This window comes from Phacochoerus africanus, chromosome 9 (assembly GCF_016906955.1).
Source record: "Phacochoerus africanus isolate WHEZ1 chromosome 9, ROS_Pafr_v1, whole genome shotgun sequence".
NCBI classification, from domain to species: Eukaryota; Metazoa; Chordata; class Mammalia; order Artiodactyla; family Suidae; genus Phacochoerus; species Phacochoerus africanus.
Window position 1 is genome coordinate 27,256,931 of NC_062552.1, and position 23,868 is coordinate 27,280,798.

At 38.0% G+C, this 23,868-nt stretch overlaps 1 protein-coding gene across 1 annotated transcript in view; it reads right to left on the bottom strand.

Annotated features, from left to right (window-relative positions):
• FAM83B (family with sequence similarity 83 member B) overlaps window positions 1-23,868 on the bottom strand; it is an 81,864-nt gene that overhangs the window by 12,154 nt on the left and 45,842 nt on the right. The window lies entirely within an intron of this gene.

The window sequence follows — 23,868 nt, forward strand, 5'->3', positions numbered from 1 at the left end:
GAAGGGAAAATCATTCAATTGACCACCTACTATGTGCCAGACAAGAAGGACAGAATCCCTGCCCTTTGTGAAGCTTCCATGCTAATAGGGGAAGAAACCACAAACAATACATAGAAGAGGTAAATTATGTGATAAGCTAAAAGATGATGTTTATTGGAGGGGAATTCGAGCAGGATAAAGAGGAGCACAGGTCCCTGGAAATTGAGAAATGGGGGTTTGGGGCTTGCAGGGTAGGTGTCTTTGAGAAAATGTCATTTGAACAATGCCTTAAAAGTAATTGAGGAGATCAAGATATTGAGGAAATCATAAAGATGGCTATCCTGAAGAAGTGCATCCCGAGCAGAGGAAACCAGCCAAGCAAAGGCCCTATATCAGATTCAAGAAACTGCAGAGACAGGAGTTACCATTGTGGCTCAGCAAGGGACCCTGGATGAATAGGAGGTGTAATACAAGAGGGGGTGCCAGCAAGGGAAGACTAAAAGAAGGTGACATCTGGAGAGCCAAGTTAAGACAAGGTATCAAGAAGAAAGATGTCCTCAAGAATGTCATACCCTACTGGAAAGCCAGTAACACGAGGATTAAGCATTCATCAGATTTAATGATAGGTTATTGATGACTTCACGTTGTCATTTTAGCGGAGTGATGAGAGCAAAAGCTCTATTGGGAGGAGTTTAAGAGGAACTGAAAGGGCAGGCACTAAAATAGCAGGTGTATGTAACTCTTTTTTTTAAATTTTATTATGAAAGTATCATTGATTTACGATGCATTGCTCCAGTAAAGAGTGAAAGTTAGGTCCACAAGGGAGGGTGGGAGGTGGGATGGGGATATAGGGAATTTCTGAGAGAAGGTCTTTGAATGGGCCATAAAAGATAGGATCTGCAAAAATAAAGTAATTAGAGCACAGGGAATAAAGACCATAAAAGATTCTTGTACTGCCAAGCCAGAAGGCCAGGTCTAAGTGCTTGTGGGAAGACAGATGTGGTGGTAGGGCTATGGAAGTTATTCTCCTAGAAATGCTTCCATTTTCTCAGTGAAACAGCAGGCAAGGTGTTCAAAGGAGAAGACCTGGGATTATGGAAGGCCTGTGAGAGGTACGAGCAAAGGGGCATCGAGCAGTCATCCAGGATGGTAGAGGAGGGAACAGACTAAAGCACATGACTGCGGGGCAGCATCAAGGATGCACTGGGTCATCAATTTAAAATGAGGGTAGTCATTGTGGTTGTGAGCTAGTCTCCATGCCTGCAGGGGTGAGAGAAGGAAGTAGAATTGAGAGTGTATATAAGGTGGAGTGGCTATAATGACTGACCCTGGGGTTTAAACTAACGAGAGGGGAGGGGATGCCATGGACGTGAGGGGCAGTGAAACAAGGGTAGGATCAATGAATGCGAGGTCTTGCTGGGACTAAGGGACAGTCAAATATTAAGGAACTGCTAATTTTTCACATTGACTGATATTATAATAAAAAAGATAATATATATCCTATCTTTTAAATATATGTATATATTAATATAATTTTAGATGAAATTGTATTTGGCTTGTATTTCCTTCAAATCATAAAAGATGAACCAAAACATTGGGCAGTGAATTGATAACTGAAACCAGTTGATGGTACTTGAGTGTTCTATAGATTATTCTTCCTCCTTTTGCAAACTTTCACAGCACAAAGTTAAAAATAAGTAAATAAATAAATAAAGGGACACTGAATACTAGCAGGGGCCAGACATATAAGTAGAGTGTTGGTCAGATGAGAATGCATGAATTAGGTTCTACAAGATTTGACGTTACAGACTATGATGCTATCGAGGATATGATTGGGACTCAGTGGCTGAGAAATGTGTAGGGCAAAATCATAGGAGGAGAGAAGGGAAAGGCATTAGTCTTTAGAAGGATCTCTTATTTGTATGTTGAAATTGCCAGGAGTAGTGTTGGAAAGAGTGACAGACACCAAAGAACAAAAACTGTCGAGAAATGAGAAGGAATGGAATGCCTGGGAATAGACACATGGCAGCAAGAGCTAGGATAATGTACTGGATGCACTGCACATATGTGAGAAGATGAAAAAAAAAAAAGATGTAAAAGAAAATACTGAGCCATGCTGAAATTATATAAGATGGTGACATTTTTTATACTACCAGTGAAACATAAGTCAATCAAATTTTCTTTGGGAAGAACAATTTCTTTTTTTTTTGTTTTTTGTCTTTTTAGGTGCACACCCACGACATATGGAGGTTCCCAGGCTAGGGGTTGAATTGGAGCTGGAGCTGGCTGCCTATACCACAGCCACAGCAACACAGGATCCAAGCCATGTCTGCAACCTACACCACAGCTCACAGCAACATCGGATCCCTACCCTGCTGAACAAGGTCAGGGATTGAACCCAAGTCCTCATGGGTACTAATCAGGTTCGTTAACCACCTAGCCACAACAGGAACTCCAGGAAAAACAATTTCCATCATTCTAATGACCTCCTGTGATCCTTTCCTTACTTGTAAATGGCATGAGGTGCCAGGAGAAGGGAGAAGCTAGTGATAACAGCCTCACCTATGTCTTGTACATATTCTTTATAAAATCAAACACATAGAAAATCTTCAGTCACATCCATAATTATTAAATAATGCATTTACTATGCAATAATGAGCAATGTGATGATGTTTGGACATTGAGATAAAGAAATGAAAATGTCCACTTTATAAACTTATTTTGCAAAATAACTTAAAAAATATAGGTCTGGAGCAGTATGACATTGTTTTTTTAACAAGAAAGGAATTTAAAAAAAAAACAGTATTATACTACATGGTATTCTTTACAAAATTCATCAGCATGTCTTAAGAATTTATTTCTGATTTGCAAGGTAGCTTCATGTAGCAAATTACCTGAGTTTGGAAATGAACAAAATGCATTACCAGAATAGCTAAAGGCTTTTGTTTATAAAAAGTAATTGAAGTCACTCAGCCAATGGATGATTCTAGCACATCAAAGGTAGAACGAATGACAGTCTCTCTTGCATGACCGATAATACAGTGGCCCAGGATCCAAGGGACCAGATTACACAATTTCAACAAGCTTATCTGATGTCAACCAAGTCAGGTAACTCATCAGGATTTCTGGTTCTCAGCACCCTGAGTAGATATCTTGAAAAGTATTATATAAAGTCTATAGAAAATTTCAGCTGTGCAAAGAAAGGCAAAATAAAATGTAGTTTAAAAAAAATGGTGGGTTACATTCCTGAAAAGAATGATAACTAAAAATGAAGTATAACCAAACCTGATCTGAAGGTAGGACATTCCCCAGCTAGTTAACTCAATCACACTGTGACGTAGTAATAACCACAACGACTATATATAGAGAGACAAAGATGATATACCTGATTGGTATAAGACTTTTCAGAAGGTACATTGATTGATTATGTAGGTCAGTACGAAAACCCAGTTACATTAAATGGTAATCCGTAAACTACCACGTTACCTACTTTTAACATTCTTCTCTTGCATTTTCATTAATTACCTTTTTATTCTGATTTGATGAGTTGAAAAAGTAAACAAATAAATGTATGCATCAGCAACACAGCAAACTTTTAGGGTCAATTTTAAGATGTGAGTGAAACGCAGCTCTTAGTATTTCCAGAGAAACGGATTCAAGGCTGTGGGTTTCCACTTAGTTTTCTCACAGTAGTACATTTTCCTGAAGTGACCCAGACACACTGAATTAAAATAATGTAAGTACTGACAATAAATTTATGATAACGTCATAGCCTTTCAGGCCATTGGGGAGAGTAAATAATGAGTTAAGCAGTACACCGTAAGAGTAACTCAGAGAAAGAAAAACGTGCTCTGTATGTTCACGACTACGAGGGTGGGTCCACAGTAGGATGAAACAGACTAACAGGGCTTCATGAATAAGCCTTAAAAAAGGAATAAAGATTATTTTTAGCCGTCCAAGCTGAAAGACCGGCACTGCAGACACAGAGGCAAAGATGATAAAGTAACATGTTAATACATGTTTTTAACCTAAAGTTAAACACAAAGATTATCACACTTATGAATATGAAACAGATTTACTTAGGACTAATCTGTGTAACTTCTACAAAGGATCTTGAAAATCTGACACATTTAGATTTGATCTTGAGAGCAATACAAATCCTGAAAAAGAGAGGATCTGGGTAAAATAGTATCTTGGGAAAATGTATCTGATAGCAATGCTTATGTTGAAAATATCTAAATGCTCCTGAATCACATTGACTAAAAAGGATTATGACTAAAAGGAAGCCTCCTTTTAATTGTAATGTGGTAAGTGCTGAGAAATAGTTGTTAAATGTGAGGTAGAAACCAATGATAAGAAAAATGAAAAGTATGATAGATTTGATAGAAAACGTTCATCCCAGTGTTGACACTGAATTACTTGAATTTCCTTAGAAACAAGCCTCACCATCTTCAGAACTGTAATTTTGAAACCTATATTGTTTTTTTCCACTGTAATCCATTAGAGTAGAACGTTAGCAATGAACTTTCACATGATCTGGATACTTAATGAAATGTAAGTATACCTTGGGTTAATGTTCTGTAGTCACTGAACTGTCATTATCACCCCCAAAACTGAAAAAAGCTATTATTACAGCTTTCATGCTTTAAAATACTAAGCACCATTTGAAAGAATTCAGACTTCCTTGGTAATTGCCTACATATATACAGAACAATTTACTTTTTCACAACAGAAGGAAAGCTAATAAGGAGTTCAAATTTTTTTAAAAAAGAAAGCTCTTTTTTTTTGGCTTTTTAGGGCGGTACCCACGGCATATGGACGTTCCCAGGCTAGGGGTCTAATTGGAGCTGTGGCCACCAGCCTACTCCACAGCCATAGCAACACTAGATCTGAGCCATGTCTGCGATCTACACCTCAGCTCACAGAAATGCAGGATCCTTAACCCACTGAGTGAGGCCAGGGATCGAACCTGCAACCTCATGGTTCCTAGTTGGATTTGTTTCTCCTGCGCCATGATGGTAACTCCAAGAAAGCTCTTTGATAACTGTATTTATAATAAAATTCAAAACAATTAGAAAATCTTCAGAATTGAGTAATAGACATCAAGGAAAACAATCACTTAGGAATTATCTGAGTTTATAATGCCTGTTAAAAGCGATGTGCTCAATGGGAAAAAAGAGCGCCCCAGATATTAAGAATAAGTGCTTTGGGCCCTATTCCTACTGCAGCCTAAGTAGAAGTATCCACTTTGCATGAAGTTTTATATATAGTGTATGCACTGTAATATTGTCTAGTTTCAGCTTTATATTATGAATATCATAATTTTTGCACATATTTAAGTATTGATACTAGTAGCTAAATTAATAGGTCAACTGGTTTAGTCTGCCATAAATTACGTAAACTTTGGAAAGTCACAAAAAAGATGATTTTGAGTCTCAGCGATATCCATTATACATTAAATAAACCAAAGAAGATCACACATGTACCAAGTTCTAAACTTTTATGTTTCAGTAACTATTCATTCACTCCCAATTAGCCCACAATTGGATTAAAATGTACATTATACTTCAGTTGTAAAAATCTCACCAGCCATGACATGTTGAAAGTGAAAAAACAAACAAACAAACAAACCACCACCTCCACCACCGCCACCAACAAAACCTGGGTATTGTTCTACAAGTCAATAGAGGAAGTGGAGAGGAATGTTTGGGCTCTGTTATGGCTAATAACATAAATTTGCACAACTAGTACATATGTTTGACAACTCAGAAGAGAAATCACACAAATTATTTCCCTCCCTTGGGGATTCCCATTGTGGCACAGTGGGAATGAATCCAACTAGTATCCATGGGGATGTGGTTACGATCCCCGGCCTTGCTCAGTGGATCAGGAATCCAGCACTGCCGTGAGCCGTGGTGTAGGTCACAGATGCGGCTCAGATCCAGTGTTGCTGTGAGCTGTGGTGTAGGCTGGCAGCTGTAGCTCCAATTTGACCCCTAGCCTGGGAACTTCCATATGCTTCAGGTGAGGCCGTAAAAACAAAACAAAACTATATATATATATATAGTTTTATATATATATATATATATATACACACACACACACACACACACACACACACACACACACACACATATATATACACACACATATTTCTCTCCCTTTCTGCATTGTGTTTCATGACTGAAAGTACTTCATACAACAGTGTTGTGGAGTGAATGTTTATGTCTTCCCAAAATTCATAATTTGAAACCCGGACCCTCAAGGTGATGGTATTGGAGGTGGGGACTTTGGGATGTGATTAGGCCATTAGGGTGGAGCTTTCATGAACAGGATTAGTGAACTTATAGAACAGTCTGGAGAGCTCTCTCACAACCTTCCCACCGTGTCAGGACAGAGTGGGAAGACAGTTGTCTTTGAACCTGGAAGGGGCTCCTCACCAGACTCTGCCAGTGTCTTTGATCTTGGACTCCAGACCTGCGAGAAATAATTGTTTTCTGTTTAAATCAACCAGTTGGTGGTATTTTTATCACAATAGGCTGAACAGACTAAGACAACCACAAACATGAAAGTTTATTCTGTTTTTGTTTTATTTTTTATCATATTTAAACAAAACCTTCTATCAGTTCTGTGCAAGGAGGCATCTATCTTTGCTTTTGAAAACAGTTTTTACTCTAATACTTCAAGGAATTGGGAGGAAAGAAAGAATGAGTAGCAGTCCTAAAAGAAACAGCAAGAAGAAACTTTTTACTGATGCTCTTACTTTTAAGAGTCTTTTTACCGAGTTCACAATTCAGCCCTCTTACGAGTTTTCACTTCTCCGGCACTTCCTAGAAAGTGACTTCTCCTGAAACTCAACCTGGCCAGAGTCCACAGCACGAGCCCCCAAACCAAGGCATCAGAATCTAGATCTTGGTAAACCAAAATAACTTTTTTTTTCCTGAGGCTCTCAAGAGATCTTGTTTAGTCTGTAACATAATCATTCATGGGCATGGGGAAGCCATTATTTAAATTTTTTCACTAGGAAGGGGTATCTGTCAGGAAGAAAGGGGTCAAGGGCACTGCAGGCAGAAAGACAGAGGGAAGAAAGGAATAAGAATCGAGTCATGTTAGGAAAATTGCGGAGTAGGGCATGAAAGGAAGGGAGGTTGTGGTTCATAGGACTGAAGCCTTAGGAAGACTCAGCAGGAATAGCTTGGGAACCCACCTGCTGGGACATAGAATCTGGCCAGGAGGAGTGAGCCATAGGCTACAAAGATGGGAGTGGTCACTTGGCAAGACTGTGGAGGGCAGCCCTTGAATGCCAGCCTAACTACAGATTCCACGATGCACAATAGGGAAGCATTCAAAGATTTATAGGCAAAGAATCATGTGATAAGAACAATACTTAAAAAGACTAATATGTTAGTATATATGGGACGAGTGAGAAATTGGGACATCTCTCAGCAGGTAGCGGAGTTAGGGGCTTTCAGTCCTAACATAGCATAGAAATGTGTAAGATCCCTATGTGAAGGATGGCAACAGGAATAAAAGGAAAGCATGGAGGTAAACTTACAAAGGATGATTTGATCAGAATCAATGGCTGGGTGCTCGTGAAAGACAACAGAGAGAAGCCAGTCAGGGATCATTAGGTACAAGAGACCTAAATTACCTGGAGGATTACTGTAACATTAGGAAAATTTTTAAAGTTCAAAAGTAGTATTTTGTACATAAGGAAAGCCAAAACAGTGTGCTAAAAAGTTGCGCTCTTTGTTTTTTCTGTCTTCTTATTCATTTATTTGCCCATCCCTCTCATCATGCATCCTTTTTAACCACTGAAGCTGAAAGCATGTATAGGCATACAGGAAAAGCTGGGTGGGCATCAAAAGAAGAAAACAGGGAAGAGATAACACAGGACAAGTGTTGGCATACGATCTCAGTGGTGTCAGAATGGGCTGGGATGAGCAGAGGAGGGTTTGCCTTAGAATTAGATCCTATAGAAGTTCTAAGACCATAGGGAAGAAGAGCATAGGTGATAACCAAAAGAAATGTTTTGTTGATATGTAGGGTATCATGAAAAGAGGAAAGGGAAATAGATCAGGTGACTGTCACTGGATGCCCCTAGCATCTATTTCATGGTTGGAGGTAAAGCTTTCCTCTGGGACTATGGTTGGCAAGTGCTCAGGATCTGGGCTTGCATGGGAATGAAAAAGACTCAGAATAGCTGCTCTAAGCAATACAGTATGGAGTTAACAGGGAATTAAAAAGAGTTATTCAGTGTAACAGTGAGAACCCAACTGAAAAATTTTTTAATGTAAATAGAATTGGACTTTTTAGCAAGCTTTTGAGAAATCTTCCAGCAATGTACAACTGTCAAAAGACATTGAGGTAACTGTTAGGGGGATTTCAATACTGACCAGATATTTAATATTAATGACTTTTTTAGGTTTGCTAATTTTTTAAGACTTTATTTTTTAGAAAATTATGTTGAAAAAATTACGGGTGAAGTGACATAATCTGTCATGTGATTTTCTTTAACTTAATTCAGTAGCAGTGAGGGATATAGAGAAAATAAAACTGAGCACAAGTCGATAATTATTGAAACAGAGTGATGGATACACGAGGAATCCTTATATTATTCTCTCTTCTTTTATATATTTTGAAAGCTTCCAGAGCAAAATGATAAATAGTCAAGAAAACTAGATAAACTTCCACTTCATCCATCTTATTCCTTCTTCTCATTCTTGCCTATTCGCAAGTTTTTAATTCAGATATCGTCCTTGCTAAATCTTCCCTTTATTTTTGGACTCATTCTTCCTAATCATTCTCCAGTGTTTCCTTTTCTTCCACAAACATCTGCCCTATATATCTCTTTGAATCTTGGATCAACCATTTTCTAGCTCGGTGAACTAAGAGAAGAAAATTAACCTCTTTGAGCCTTACATTTCTCATCTCTAAAATCAAGTAAATAATTCCTATCCTGTAGGATCGCTGGGAAAATGGAGATGCTGTGCAGCAAGTCCTTAGTAAGTGGTCCAGGAAAAGGATGCTACACATTATAATCACAGGCAAAAGATCATTAAACAATTGTTATTATTAATAAAAATATGCATGATGGCATAGCTTGAAGAACAGATATTTTTGTTATGTTTGAGTAAAGTTTTATAGACCCCAATTTAAAGAGATAAGTAAAGCGTTCCACATTTCTCGAGCCATTCTTAATTTATAATCTTGGCCTTAACCAAATATTACCCAATAATTAAAGCAACTATAACAAAACAGAACAAAACTTTCTATCCTTATTTCAAAGGCTGCATTCTTTACTTGTGCAATAATTATTTCACTTTAATGTCAACTCTAAACAATTAATAACCTGGCATAAAAATAAAACATAGTGCACAGCAAAAATACCACCAGTCCTGTGTATGCAATAGTAATTTCTATTTGAATAAGAAACTTGAATATCAAGGAGTTACATAAAAGTCATAAAATATTACAGTAGCAATTTGTACTGAATATAGCTCATTCCCATGTCTTTACCCTATAGTCAGGTTATATGCACTCAATCCCTTATTTATTTAATTCTACTACTCTCTTTTCTTTCTTGGATAATTTTTTTTCTACAACTAGCTTCTAAGAATTGTGTGTTATTTTTTCACTGTGATGACTGGGAGTTCCAAGGCAGCAATCCCACCTCTGTATAAATCTGGAGAAAACTATACAATTTGAAAAGGTACATGCACGTCAATGTTCACTGCAGCACTATTTTTAATACCTAAGACATAAAAGCAATCTGAATGTCCATCAACAGAGGAATTGATAAAGATGATGTAATACACACACCACACACACACATACACAAAATGGAATATTACTCATCCATAAAAAGAATAAAATAGTGCTGTTTGCAGCAACATGGATGGATCTAGAGATTCTCACACTGAGTGAAGTCAGATAAAGACAAATATCATATGATATTGCTTACATATGGAATCTAAAAAAATTATAAAAATGAACTTATTTATAGAACAGAAATAGACTCACAGATATAGAAAACAAACCAAAGGTTCCAAAGGGGAAAAGGAAAAGGATAAAGTAGGAGTTTGGGATTAACAAATACATACCACTATATATAAAACAACAAGGAACTACTATACAACACAGAGAACTATACCCAATATCTTCTAATAATTTATAAGGCAAAAGAATCTGGAAAATAATGCATATATATATATGTACGTATGTATATATGTGTATACATATAGCTATGTATGTGTGTGTGTATATATATATATATATATATATATATACACACACACACATACACCTGAATCACTTTGTTGTACACTTGAAAGTAATACAACATTGTATATCAGTTATACCTCCATAAAAATCAAAAACTATCTTGGAATAATACATTGGCTATTATGCCAAATTTACAAATTTTGAAAGTCATTTAAACTCCAAGTATTTCCAAAGGCCAAATAATTTCATTTTTTTATATAAGAGCACAAATATTTTTAATGTAAGTATAAAAGGTGCTTCCATTCTTACAAAATTCAAGTTAGAGTTTCAATCTGGACAGGTAAAATATTTTTGAAACAATTTATATATGCCAGTAATTTGGGTTTCTTGAGACTTCATTTTTTGGAAATCAAATAATGAGAGAAAAGTATGCCTGATAAGCATTAAAACATTCAAGTAATCATAGAAAAAGAAAAAAGTATCCAAATCATTAAAATTCAAGCAGAAATCTAAACTTAAGCTTTTATAATTGAGCTGATCAAAGGCAACAAAAAAACCTGCCCACTGATGAGGGGTTCATAGGAATCTGTCCTCTGAGAGGAGTAGAGAAAAGGGGTATTGCAAAATGCTTTTGTGAATTTAAATATCTGATAGGAGGATACATTTTCAATAACATATTTAGTTGCAAATTAAATTATAATTCATGAGCATCTAAAAAGATTCCCAGCCCCACTTTTTCACACAGGCTAATTATTCCTTTAAAAGATCCTCTTACTTTTTTTTTTTAAGACAATGCTGTATTTCCCTGTTTCAACTGAACTCAAACTTCCTAAGTAAAATTTAGGAGCATTTCTCTCAATTCTAGTAAACAAATAAGTGGTTAGCAACATTCTTATGACATGACAAAATTTATAGTGTTTTTTGTAATTATATATGTGCGTGCGTGCACACACCACACACACACACACACACACACACACACATACAATGAGAGAGAGATAGAGAGGGAGAGAGAGTGAGAGATTGGCATGGTTCTCTCTACCTTCAAGGGAAAAACTACAAAAACAGACTTAAGAAAGGAAAAACTGCAGTAATTTCACAATTATGCCAGGGACAATGGTATATTCCTTTCATCTTGGTATACACATATTTCTACAAAACTGACACATCATTTATGTAATGTTTATGCCATATGTTTGTCATTATAGAATATTCTATTAAACAAATTGTCATAACATCACATGTTTGGAAGAGATAATTCTCCAAAGCGGCATGAAGAAGGTAGTCTGCATACAGAAGGAATCAACCAGAAATCTGCAGCAGACATCCAGAACCTGATTGGCAAAGGAGTCGAGAAAACAAATCTCCCTAAGAGTTTTCAATGTTGCAAAATTTGTGAAAAGACTACAGAAGCGTGGGCATGATTCAGGGAACTGACTCTAGGGACAGAAGGGTATCACTAAAGTAGGGAAAGAGCAAAGGAAAAAAACTAACAGAATATAAACTTCTCTCCTTCTGGTGTGCACGCTCCTGCTGGCACCTCCCACTGGGCATCCTCTCCTGATCTCCAAGCCTGGTGGCAAAAAGACCCAGGTGATATAGTCAATGGCATCAGCCTTTGAGAAGTAAAAGGTAGAGAAAGGTGGAGAACAGATCTGGGACGGGTGGGGATAGAAGATAACATGCTCAGAAACAAGAACAGAGGCCAGATTCCAGAAGTATTTAGGAAGGAGAGGGCAAAAATAAGATATGACCCTCAGCTGGGGTCATGAGAAAAAGAGAGTTGCAGATAACTTTCAGATTTCTGCACTGAACAACCAAGTGGCTGCTCTTGTCAAGACAGACACAGGGAGATGGGAGGTTGGAAAGGAGGAGGTTGGCCGTGGGTCTGTTGAGGGTCAGCTGTCTCTGACTCAGCTAGGGGTTACCTCTCACAGGCTGCTGGTTGTCATGGTCTGGCATTCAAGAGAAAGCTTCTGGCCTCCAGTTTTACAAATTTCCATTCTATCCTTCAGACTATTTAAAATTACGTAATTTATAGAATCAAATGTAAACTATTTACAATGGTATTCAAGATCTATCACAACTGGAATGACTTTTCCTCTTCACTGCATGCCTCACTGCATATTCCATGCATCCCGCTCTCCTGGCCGTGTTCCTTTGCCATCTTGAATGTGATGCATGTACAGCTCCTTTTGTCTAAAATGCCTACCTTCTCTTTCTTTATGAAAACCCAGCTCTCCTTTCAAGGCCCAGCTTCCCTGCAGGCCTCTTTCACAAAGCCTTTGCCAATTCCCTTGAGCCCAAATAAACTGCATCCTAATTGATGCTCCATCCACAGTGTTCAGGACATTTAGCATAGTATTTACTTCATCAGCCTTGCTGCTTACTTATTACCTTCAAAGAAGTAATAAACCATGGGAGGGTGGGGACTATACTTCAGTCTTTTGTATCCCAATCAACCTAACAATACAACTCAATACAATTTGTTAAGCTATTCATGCCGTTTCTCTAAAGCATGATATATAGTTATTTTCAAATAGTAAACATGCAAATAGATTTAAATGAATATTTACATTTCTTATTTTGAATTCCTAAAAATGCCTGTGATTTTCTAAAGAAAGCAGTGTCTCAGCAATCTCTCGTGATACTTATTTAAAGATTTACAGAGTTCTGGGTCAGGGCACATGGACGGTTGTTATTACTGTGTTTACTGGTCTTCTGTTTCTAGGCAATATTTTACGTATGTACACCGGTAGGAAGTATCTAGAAGACCCTTGAAGGTCATCTGTCTCCTCTTCAAAGGGAGTATGTCCTGACATCTGTCCTAAATGGCACAGATGATGAAGGCAGAAAACCTGAGCCCTAGTAAGGCACAGTATTTGCACTGTGGAAAGTGCTAAGAATCATCTTTCTCAAAATAGCCCATTTGAGTTGGGCCAGACAAGTAGTGTTTCACAGTCGTAACATCAGCAACGAAGTTAGCTAAAGATCATGGAAACTGGAGGACTTACTGAAGCTCACACAGTAAGTGAGGGAGTTCTGACGGGAACAGATTTTCTTCTCGTTCAGTACTCTATCACCATGCCATACGCCCCCAACTCCCCGCCTTGGAATCGGGGAAATGTGTAAACCCAAAGAGGTTCAAGAACATGGCAGCCATGGCGTTTGGTAGAATCCAGTTTGATCCCATACGTGTGGCTAATGCTTCGTTGATAGTGAGAGGCAAAGAAAAGTCTGATGCAAAGTTCCATTCTTGAAATACAGCTGTACCCTCTGTTCTGAATCTTGTCTAAAAGTGCTGACAACCTCCACAATATTATCATCGGGTTAAGCTAGTATGAAATTCTACTTTGTCTCTACAGACTGTCCAGAGCTATGTCTGAGCCGCTACAGAACAGAATATTAATCGGAGAGGCTCTATTCCAAATGTATATAAAACTCACCTCACACCTGTCAGAATGGCTATTATAAAAAAGACAACAAGTTAACAAGTATTGGAGAGGATGCAGAGAAAAGTAAACCTTCATGCACCATTGTGGGAATGTAAATTGGTGCAACCACTATGGAAAACAGTATGCAGATGCCTCAAAAAATTAAAAATAGAACTGCCAGAAAATGTTGCAATTCCACTCCTGGGTATTTATGCAGAGAAAACGACTAATTCAGAAAGTTCTATGCATCCTTATGCTCACTTCAGCATTATTTACAATAGACAAGATATGGAAGCAAAACAGATGTCCCTCAGCAGATAAACAGATAAAGAAGATGTGATACACAGGAATATTACTTAGTCATAAAAAGGAAAGAAATCTTGCCATTGGTGATAACACAGATGGACTAGAGGGCATTATGCTAAGTGAAATAAGTCAGACAAAGACAAACACTGCGTGACTTCACTTAGATATGGACTCTAAAAAAAGCAAAACAAACGAGCAAACATAACCAAACAGAAAAAGAGTCATAGAAACAGAACAAACAGGTGGTTGCCAGAGGGGAGAGGGTTGGAAGGAGGAGAGACACAGATGAGGGAGATTAAGAGGTACAAACTTTAAGCTCCAAAATAAATGAGTCACAGTTACGAAACGGACAGTGTAGAGAATATAGTCAATAACTGTGTCATATCTTTGTATGGTGATGGATGGTAACTAGACTTATCTTGGTGAGCATTTTTAAATATTAAAAAATACTGAATCACAATGTTGTGTATCAGGCACTAACATAATGTTGCAGGTCAATTATGCTTCAAAAATAACCTCATTGGGGAAAAAAAGATCAGATTTGTGGTTACCAGAGGCTGGGGGTGGCAACAGGGGAAATTGGATGAAGGTGGTCAAAAGATACAAACTTTCAGTTGTAAGTACTGGGGATGCCACCTGCAACATGATACATATAATTAACACTGTTGTACCCAATGTATGAAAGTTGTCAAGAGAGTAAATCTGAAGAGTTCTTATCACAAGGAAAAATTTTTTTATTTAATTTTGTATCTCTATGAGATGATGGATGTTCACTCAACTCATGTGGTAATCATTTCATGATGTATGTAAGTCAAATCATGATGCTGTGTACGTTAAGCTTATCCAGTTCTGTATCTGTATGTCAATTCTATCTCAGTAAAACTGGAAGTAAAAAATATGTAAACCCACTATGAATGATTTCTAATATATGCATAAATTATAGGAAATATTACAATTATGGCTAGATTTTTTTCTAAAAAAGTATAGCTGAAGTGTGATTATTTGAAAATACCATCATATGTTCCTCCCTACTAAAATACACAGAATATTTAAATAAGACGGGTTTCAGAGTGTTTAAAGGAGGTCTTCTCCTTGGTGGCAGAACTATATGTTAGGGATATTTCTCCACACGGAAGAACCTTGCCAGGTAAGGAACCAAACCTCAGAACTGTATGTAGAATGGCTCATGAAAGAAATTGCTTAGTTTCTAATAAAGAAATGGAGGAAAAAATAAAGTGCGATGAGAAGATAAGGACTTTGAAGGTGAATAAAATCACTGACTGCAATTTCTATTAGTAGAGTATCTTTTACCAGCGTATTTACCGGCATTCACGAGCTGCCTTGTATTTTACAAGTGTCAAGTCTACTTAATTTTTTCTTCTTCCAAATTTTGGTAAAAGAGAGCATTAAATAAGTAATGGTAAGTCTCTTGTTGTCCCTCGAGTGGATTTTCTTTCATGATAGGTCACATCTGTTGCATCTGTTCAATGCCATTCCTTTGATAAAAAAAAAAATCAGGAGTTCCCGTCGTGGCGCAGTGGTTAACGAATCCGACTAGGAACCATGAGGTTGCAGGTTCGATCCCTGGCCTTGCTCAGCGGGTTAAGGATCCGGCGTTGCTGTGAGCTGTGGTGTGGGTCGCAGATGCAGCGTGGATCCCATGTTGCTGTGGCTGTGGTGTAGGCTGGCGGCTACAGCTCCGATTCGACCCCTAGCCTGGGAGCCTCCATATGCCATGGGAGTGGCCCTAGAAAAGGCAAAAAAAAGACAAAAAAAAATCACATGGCAGGAGTTCCTATTTTGGATCAGCGGTAACGAGCCCTACTAGTATCCATGAGGACGTGGGTTCGGTCCCTGGCCCCTCACAGTGGGTTAAGGATCTGATGTTGCACTGAGCTGTGGTGTAAATCACAGATGTGGCTCAGAACCAGTGTTGTTGTGTCTGTGGCATAGGTCAGGGAAGCTGCATCTCTGATTCAACCCCTAGCCTGGGAAGTTCTACATGCTGCAGGTGCATTCCTAAAAAGACCAAAAAAAAAAAAAATCACATGATGACTCAAGCTAAATATGTCATCATAGCATTTATGCCATTAGGTCTTTTTTTCTGAGATTCCTTCAAATTTAATACATTCTCTGAAATTCGGGTCCCAGTGTTTTAACTGGAATCCCTGCATAGAAAAGAGAAAATTCATTTGTTGAGCAAAGACCTGAATTAGATCAATGCTGACCTCTGAAGTCCTTTCAAACTCTGAGATTCTATGATTCTTAACATATACACTTCATAAAACATTTCCTATGAAAATATCCTGAAGATTCCCTTCTACTTCCTGTTTCATGTCATTGTTCTTTATGCTGCAAGATAACGACACATTAGACAAAGAAGTCAAAGGTCAAAATCAAATGGGGAGTTCCTGTTGTGGCTCAGCAGTAACGAACCCAACTAGTATCCATAAGGGTGTGGGTTTGATCCCTGGCCCTGCTCAGTGGTTTAAAGATTTGGCGTTGCCATGAGCTGTGGTGCAGGTCACAGATGATACTCAGATCCCGTGTTCCTGTGGCTGTGACATCGGCTGGCAGCTGCAGCTCTGATTCGACCCCTAGCCTGGGTACTTCCATATGCCATACCCATGGGAAAAAAAAAATCAAATGGGAGTAAAGAGAATAAGGAAGGAACTGCTGAAGAGAGCAGCACTTGGCTATGATGTAACTCAGAAATGTCAGCCACACTGGCATCTTCTACTTGTGTACTTCAGCAGCACTGAACAATGCCTTGCCTTCATTTGGTTGTTTTCCATGGGAACATTTCCAAAGACTTAAAGCAGTAAATAAAATTATATCATCTGAGAAAAATACCACATTCTTAAATAGCATTTGATTGAATAAAACAATGATGGGAATAGTCTACTTTAGTTTAATTAAAAATATAATAAGACCAATCTAGATAATGGCTTTACTACACTGAAGAAACAACAACAAAGGCTGGAATATGTTTCCAACATTTGTTTTATGCCATTAACCAGCATTCAAGAAAAGGCACTGTCTGGAGAGGGATGCACAGCACGTATTAAAAAGTAGACTCTCCACAGAACTGTAATGAGCTTTATAATTGATGGTCCTGTTTACCCTAAACGCATTACTATGATAGAATAAAATGGAAATGGGCACATTCATAAAACAGGATGAATTTTAATGTAACCCAAAAAGAATGTCTAATCAAAGGGGTTCAAGCATATACACTGAATCAAAGAGGTTGCAAGATGCTTGCCATACCTGTGAATGGATACTTCAGTATGTTATATTTAGTCATACTATTTCACCAGACCCTAAATATAATTCTTAGCAACATACCAAATCACCATATTTTAAAAATCGCCTATTAACTGTGGAAATAATAACTTATTTTGCTTTGCCCACATGCTAGACTGAGTTCTAAGTTTAGAAAAATGTTGATTTTTTTTCCCCTTAATTTAAATTTAGACAATAGAATCAGATAAAATAGATGAGGAACAAAGTTTTCCTGCAGTGCAGTGGGTTAAGGATTGGTGTCGTCACTGTGGCAGCTCAGGTTGATCCTGTGGTGTTTGGTCATCCCTGGCTTAGGAATTTCTGCAAGCTGAAGGTACAGCCAAATAGATCAGGAAAAGGAAGCAGCTTTTGGTTAGAAAGAGCTCTTTATAGGGGAGCCTCCTTTTGCTACTAACCTTCAACCAGGCACCCCCATGCTCTACTCATCTTTGGCCTAGAAAACCTTTCAAATTTTTTTTCTTTTTTTAATATCTATCTTTAAAATTTTTGTTAAAATATAGTTGACTTACGATGTGCCAATTTCTGATGTAGAGGAAAATGACTCAGTTTCATATATATATATACACACATACATATATATATATATATATTCTTTTTTTATATTCTTTTTCATTATGGTCTATCCCAGGAGATTGGATATGGTTCCCTGTGATATACAGTAGGATCTTGTTTATCCATTCTAACTGTAATAGTTTGCATCTACTAACCCCAAACTCCCAGTCCATCCTACTCACTCCCCGCCCCCTACCCTGGCAACCACAGTCTGTTCTTCATGTCTGTTGAGTCTATTTCTGTTTCATAGATAGGTTCATTTGTGCCAAATATTAGCTTTCACATATAAGTGATATCATATGGTATTTGTCGTTCTCTTTCTGCCTGTCTTCACTTAGTATGAGAATCTCTAGTTGCATCCATGTTGCTACAGATGACATTATTTCATTCTTTTTATAGCGAGTAGTAGTCCACTGTACATATGTACCACATTTTCTAATCCATTCATCTGCCATTGGACATTTGGGTTGTTTTCATGTCTTGGCTATTGTGAATAGTGCTGCTATGAACAAATAGGTACATGCATCTTCTTGAATTACATTTTTCCCCAGATAGATGCCCAGGAGTGGGATTGCTGGATCATATGGTAGTTCTATATTCAGTTTTCTAAGGAACCTCCATACTGTTTTCCATACTGGTTATACCAATTTACATTCCCACCAACAGTGTAGGAAGGTTCCCTTTTTTTCATACCCTCTCCAGCATTTGTTTCTTATAGACTTTGATGACATAAGACCTTACCTCATCTGTCGGTTCTTTCTAAGATCAAAGAAGCAGAAATACAGAATAAGTAATTAACAGATGACTAGTTCTCTTCCCTAGCTTCCCCTTCCGTATCCCCCTGAAGAAACTGTGAATAAGAGAGCATCTAGAGAAAGATGACAAGAAGCTGACAAGCCTGCATGCAGTGGGGGATGAGGGCAACTCTGATCCCATATCCCAACGATTAACCCAGATTACTTCTGTTTTTCCCTTTAAAACTTTCATGGCAGAGTAGAATCTTTGGAGGTAGTTTCTGAGGGACACTGAGTCCACTATCTCCCCAGATTGCAGGCTTTCTGATTAAAAGCAACTTTCCTTCCTACCAACGTTTCTCCCTCCCTCTCTCTCTCTCATTGATTTTGGAGTGGCAAGCAGCCAGACCTGATTTGGTAACAGAAGTACGAGCTTAGTTCAGCCCATGTATGTTACTGATATGGGATTCTTGTCACAGGTTCTGGTACTTTTATCTGCTCCTCATAGTATAAACTACCTAGTTTATTTCTAAACTGAACCAGACGTTCTATAATTTGGGGTCTTTTGAAAATTCCATTTAAATGGCATTTTGGTTCTCCACAGAGCTAAAACAGGAAGGTCAGCTGAAACAGAATTTTGGATTCTTAATTTAGTCCTTGTAGCATAATGGCACATAACCTGATAGCTTCATCTTGGTACAAGGAAGGGAAGCTACTTTCTGAAGGAAGGTTCCCTGGCACCTGGCCATCATGGATGCAGCTGTGAGAGGCACAGCTGGAACCAACAGTGACTTCAAACTACCCCACAGCCTTATATGTTCCTTTGCCAGACTCGAGAGGCATTAAATTGAGGCTGGAGGAGGGAGAGAGAAGGATTGTTTATCTTCTCTTTGAAAGTAGGGGGGAGGCAATAATCTAGGTTAAAACAATACATAATCTTTGGACAATAGGACTTCTAGGCAGAAATGGTAATATCTGTAAGTTCACTCAACAAGGCCCCTTATGCCTTTTGGAAGATATGCTACCCACTGCTTTTGGACAAGTCTTGTTTGCTCAGGTGGACTTGCTGATCCCTGCCTGCCTATCGGCATATGTACTGACCACCGCCCCCTAACACCATGAAATCTCTGGGAAGACCAGCTAATTTGTAGACATTGTCGAAGAGAGAAATACCCTTTCACTTATGATTTTTTAAGAATGTGGATTCATCATTTAACAACTGACTACTGAAAAATAGATCAACAAAGACTTTAAACTATTTGCGATTACTCATACGAGCCTTAAAATAAGAAGCCAAATGGGGTGAGACAATAACCATCTAGGGTGCCCAGGACAGTTTCAGCCTCACCACTCTTCCCCACTCATACCGGATAAGGGATGACACTAATTCCTCAGTGAGGAGGAGCTGAACTATTAGAACTTACCCTGTACATGCGTGATCCATAAGCATCTAGAACAATGACTGCAAATGAAATGTGAGTCACAAAAACATTCAGAAAAAAGAGTAATTGAAAGCACAATATTATGCTAGACCAAATACTATGCTACTGGCATATTAAAAAATAGAGCAGTAGAAAGGAACAGAGAAAAAACAGAGAAGGATGAGTAACAAAACATAGTTGAGAGTTTGTTAAAGATGATTATAAAGCAATTAAGAAATAAAAGGGAGTTCCCATCATGGCTCAGCAGAAATGCATCTGACTAGTATCCATGAGGATGCAGGTTCAATCTCTGGCCTCACTCAGTGGGTTAAAGGATCCAGAGTTGCTGTGAGCTGTGATGTAGGTCACAAATGCAGCTCGGATCTGGCTTTGCTGTGGCTGTGGCTTAGGCTGGCGGCTACAGCTCTGGTTTGACCCCTTAGCCTGGGAGCTTCCGTCTGCCATGAGCATGGCCCTAAAATAAAAAAGAAATAAAATGTTATTAAATTAATAAAGCAAGGAAATAAGAAAATAAAGATTAATACCCCAATAGAAAAATGATTAAAACGAATACACATGGCCAAAAAATATGTGGGGCACAGCACAAAAACTTGGGAACAGACAGTATTGCAAATTAGATTGTCATGTTTTACCTATCATCCTGTCAAAAAACTGAAGTGACTGACAATATTCAACGTCGGCAGGTGGCGAGCGAAAATCTCAGAGGTAGTGTGAATTGAGACAATTTTCCTAAGTGACAACCCGGTAATGTTCTTTACAGTTAATAGGTACCAAATTACATCCTTTTACCCACTAGACCAATTCTCTGGACTCATCCTGGGAAATGGTGCTCAAATGTAGAGATGTACACTTGCATGTTCGACTCTGTGATAACACACACCCGTAAGCAACTTATGCGCCCACCCAATAAATAATCTATTGCATTTATGGTACATCCATATAGTGGAAAAAGTGGTGAAGAGAAGCCAGGTTCAAAGCAGCACATATAGGATATAAACCCATTTACTGAAATATAGAGAAATATACACAGGAAAAAAAAATCTACAATTAGAATCACCAAATATATTTCAGTTTATTTTTTATTGTCTTCTAACTACCTCTTATTCTTGTGCTATATTATATAAGTGAGATGAGTTCTATTTTTATTATCAAAATATAGTTGTTTTAAATATCTATGAAATCCAATGATATACCCTTCATCTTACATACAGCTCTTGTCATTCTGAACAAATCATTTTGTTTTACTCGAAAAGCTGAAGTTAAAGACCCCACAAGATTCCTGTGCATAGAGAGAGCAAATATAGTAGCCAGTGGTCCTTGAACAATGCTGTCTTAAGGACATTTATTTCTGCCTGAGCTACAAGCTATATGTACATACAATTTTGGACATTTCCTGTAGAAAACCAGAAATAAAATGAAGAGGACAGTCTGACTCTTCGACAAAACAAAGGAGGTTCGCTTGGAATTTCAGAGTGAGTTCTTTTACCTTAGAACAAATTCCAAAGTTTTAGCAATTGTCAAAAACAAGATAACTATAATGGTTCAGAAGGGTATGTAGCCTCTGCAATAATCATGATAAATCGATTAGATTCTCCGGAGACTAGGATCATAAGACAGCTACAATTACGAATGAATTTCAGAGAAGAAGTTCCATGGAGTAGATATTGGACTGAAGGAATGTCAACCTCTGGAATTTGGTAGAATCAAAACTATGCAAATATGATCCAGAATTACTAAACGTGAATTCATGATTTATAGACTCATAACTTTGAAGTAGAACATGGGGGCACTTGGGGACGTGGTCTTCTGTTTGGGGGGTCAAGCCTACGGAACACTCTATCTCACCGCATGCGGTTGGATGTCAACGTCAGAAACACAACATAGAGACACACACAGGACACAATGTTTGACCCCAAAAGTCAATCCCTTTGCTTGGAGTCAGATGAGATAAGAAACAACTGTGCTGAAAGTGATTCAGGTAAATGGTGACAAGTTCACAAACCAAGAATGAACATACAAAGTCAGTCTTACCCTCCCTGAATAGACAGACCCAGGGTGAAAAGCCAAGGGACTGCTAAGACTTGAAAAAGAGGCAGAGGAGGGACTCCTGGATAGAAATACAGCCTGTCAAATTAGCTACTTGCCAGACCAGTGACACACCTGTCACTGGAGAAAATCGACCTGTCAAAGTTAAAGTGCTTAATTGCCTCGTATTACTTCTTTATAAATCTGGTTAATAAAAATGATCTGCATGTAAAATACTGACTGCTCTTCAAATTCATTCCAAAGTAGAACTTAGTGCCTTACAGCCTAACTTCAGCCAGCAACTGTTGTTTTTTTTTCTTTATGCTCACTATTAAAGGACTGAAGAAAGGAAGCAATGCAATGCCATTTTTCTAAGAACCTACACAAATTATTTTGTTAACTTTCTATATCACGGCAATGCTGTTTCACCACATTGTTAAAAAAATTATTGGCATGTAGTTGACTTATATTGTATTAGTTCCAGGTGTATAGCAAAGTGAATCATGAATGCATATATATATATATATATATATATATATATATATATATATATCCATTCTTTGCAAAGTGAATCATGAATGCATATATATATATATATATATATATCCATTCTTTTTTTCCCACATAGGTTATTACAAACTATTGAGTGGATTCCCTCATTCTATATAGTAAGTTCCTGTTAACCATTTCTTTTATATACCCGCTACTGTGTCACCATGTTTTTAAAAACTTCTTCCGTGAGTATATAGCATGTTATATATTTTTTCCTATGACAGGAAATTCTTTAACATAATGGTCTCAAGGGATAAGACAATCATCTCCTTGCTTGATTATAACAGGCTTTCACCTTATTTGTTTCAAAAGGATAACAATACACATTGTTTTAATAAGGGTGTGTGACCTTGTAAACCTGATACAATATTACTCACGGAGATGCTACACTGAGAGAAATGGTTACCCAATTCCCCAGTCCCGGTGTTGTTTCCAGTCTAGGAAAATGTGGTAAACGTATTAAAAGGCAGACAACAGAACTGAAGGAGAGCAGGATCAATATAGATTGAATTCTGAGACATTTGTCATCTTTAACCTTCTTGTTTTCAGGCTATTCGAGAATACTGACTTGGTGAGATATGTAAGCAGATTCCTAGTTCTTTCCACATGTGTCAACAATAGCTTCTGTTGCCAGCAGCTCAGCAGAGTTGACAAGTGTCAAAGAAGAGTCAGGATCTATTGAAAAAATTTAAATTTTGCCCTTTGATCACCCTTTAATATCCTAACACACCATTAGAGTTGCTTTGAATACTGAATACACCGGTATGGTTACACACGTGGTGGGTACCCATCTTTCCCCACCATTCTTACTAGGTCAGTGGGATGGTCCATCATGCCCCTCAGTTTGGGCATATCTCAGTTTCTTGCTAAAATAATTTATGTGAGACATGCCACCATTTAGCTGCAAGCGCACGCTCTGCTAGCCAGTCATTTTATTTGCTATGTAAATTTGTTACTTCTATATAAATATTTATATGCCTATATTGTCATTGACATGTGACTTTTTCTCCCCTCTGTCATCAACCTTTCCTTTATGAACAGCAAAGACAGAATCTATGGCACCAAAACTATTACTTTATATTATTTATTTATTTATTTATTTAGGCCTGTACTTGGGGCATATGGAAGTTCCCAGGCTAGGGGTCTAATCGGAGCTGCAGCTGCCGGCCTACACCACAGCCACAACAACACCAGATCCAAGCTGCATCTGTGACCTACACCTCTCACAGCAAGGCAAGGTCCTTGACACACTGAATGGGGGTCAGGGATGGAACCCACATCTTCAGGGATACTAGTCAGGTTCATTACCACTGA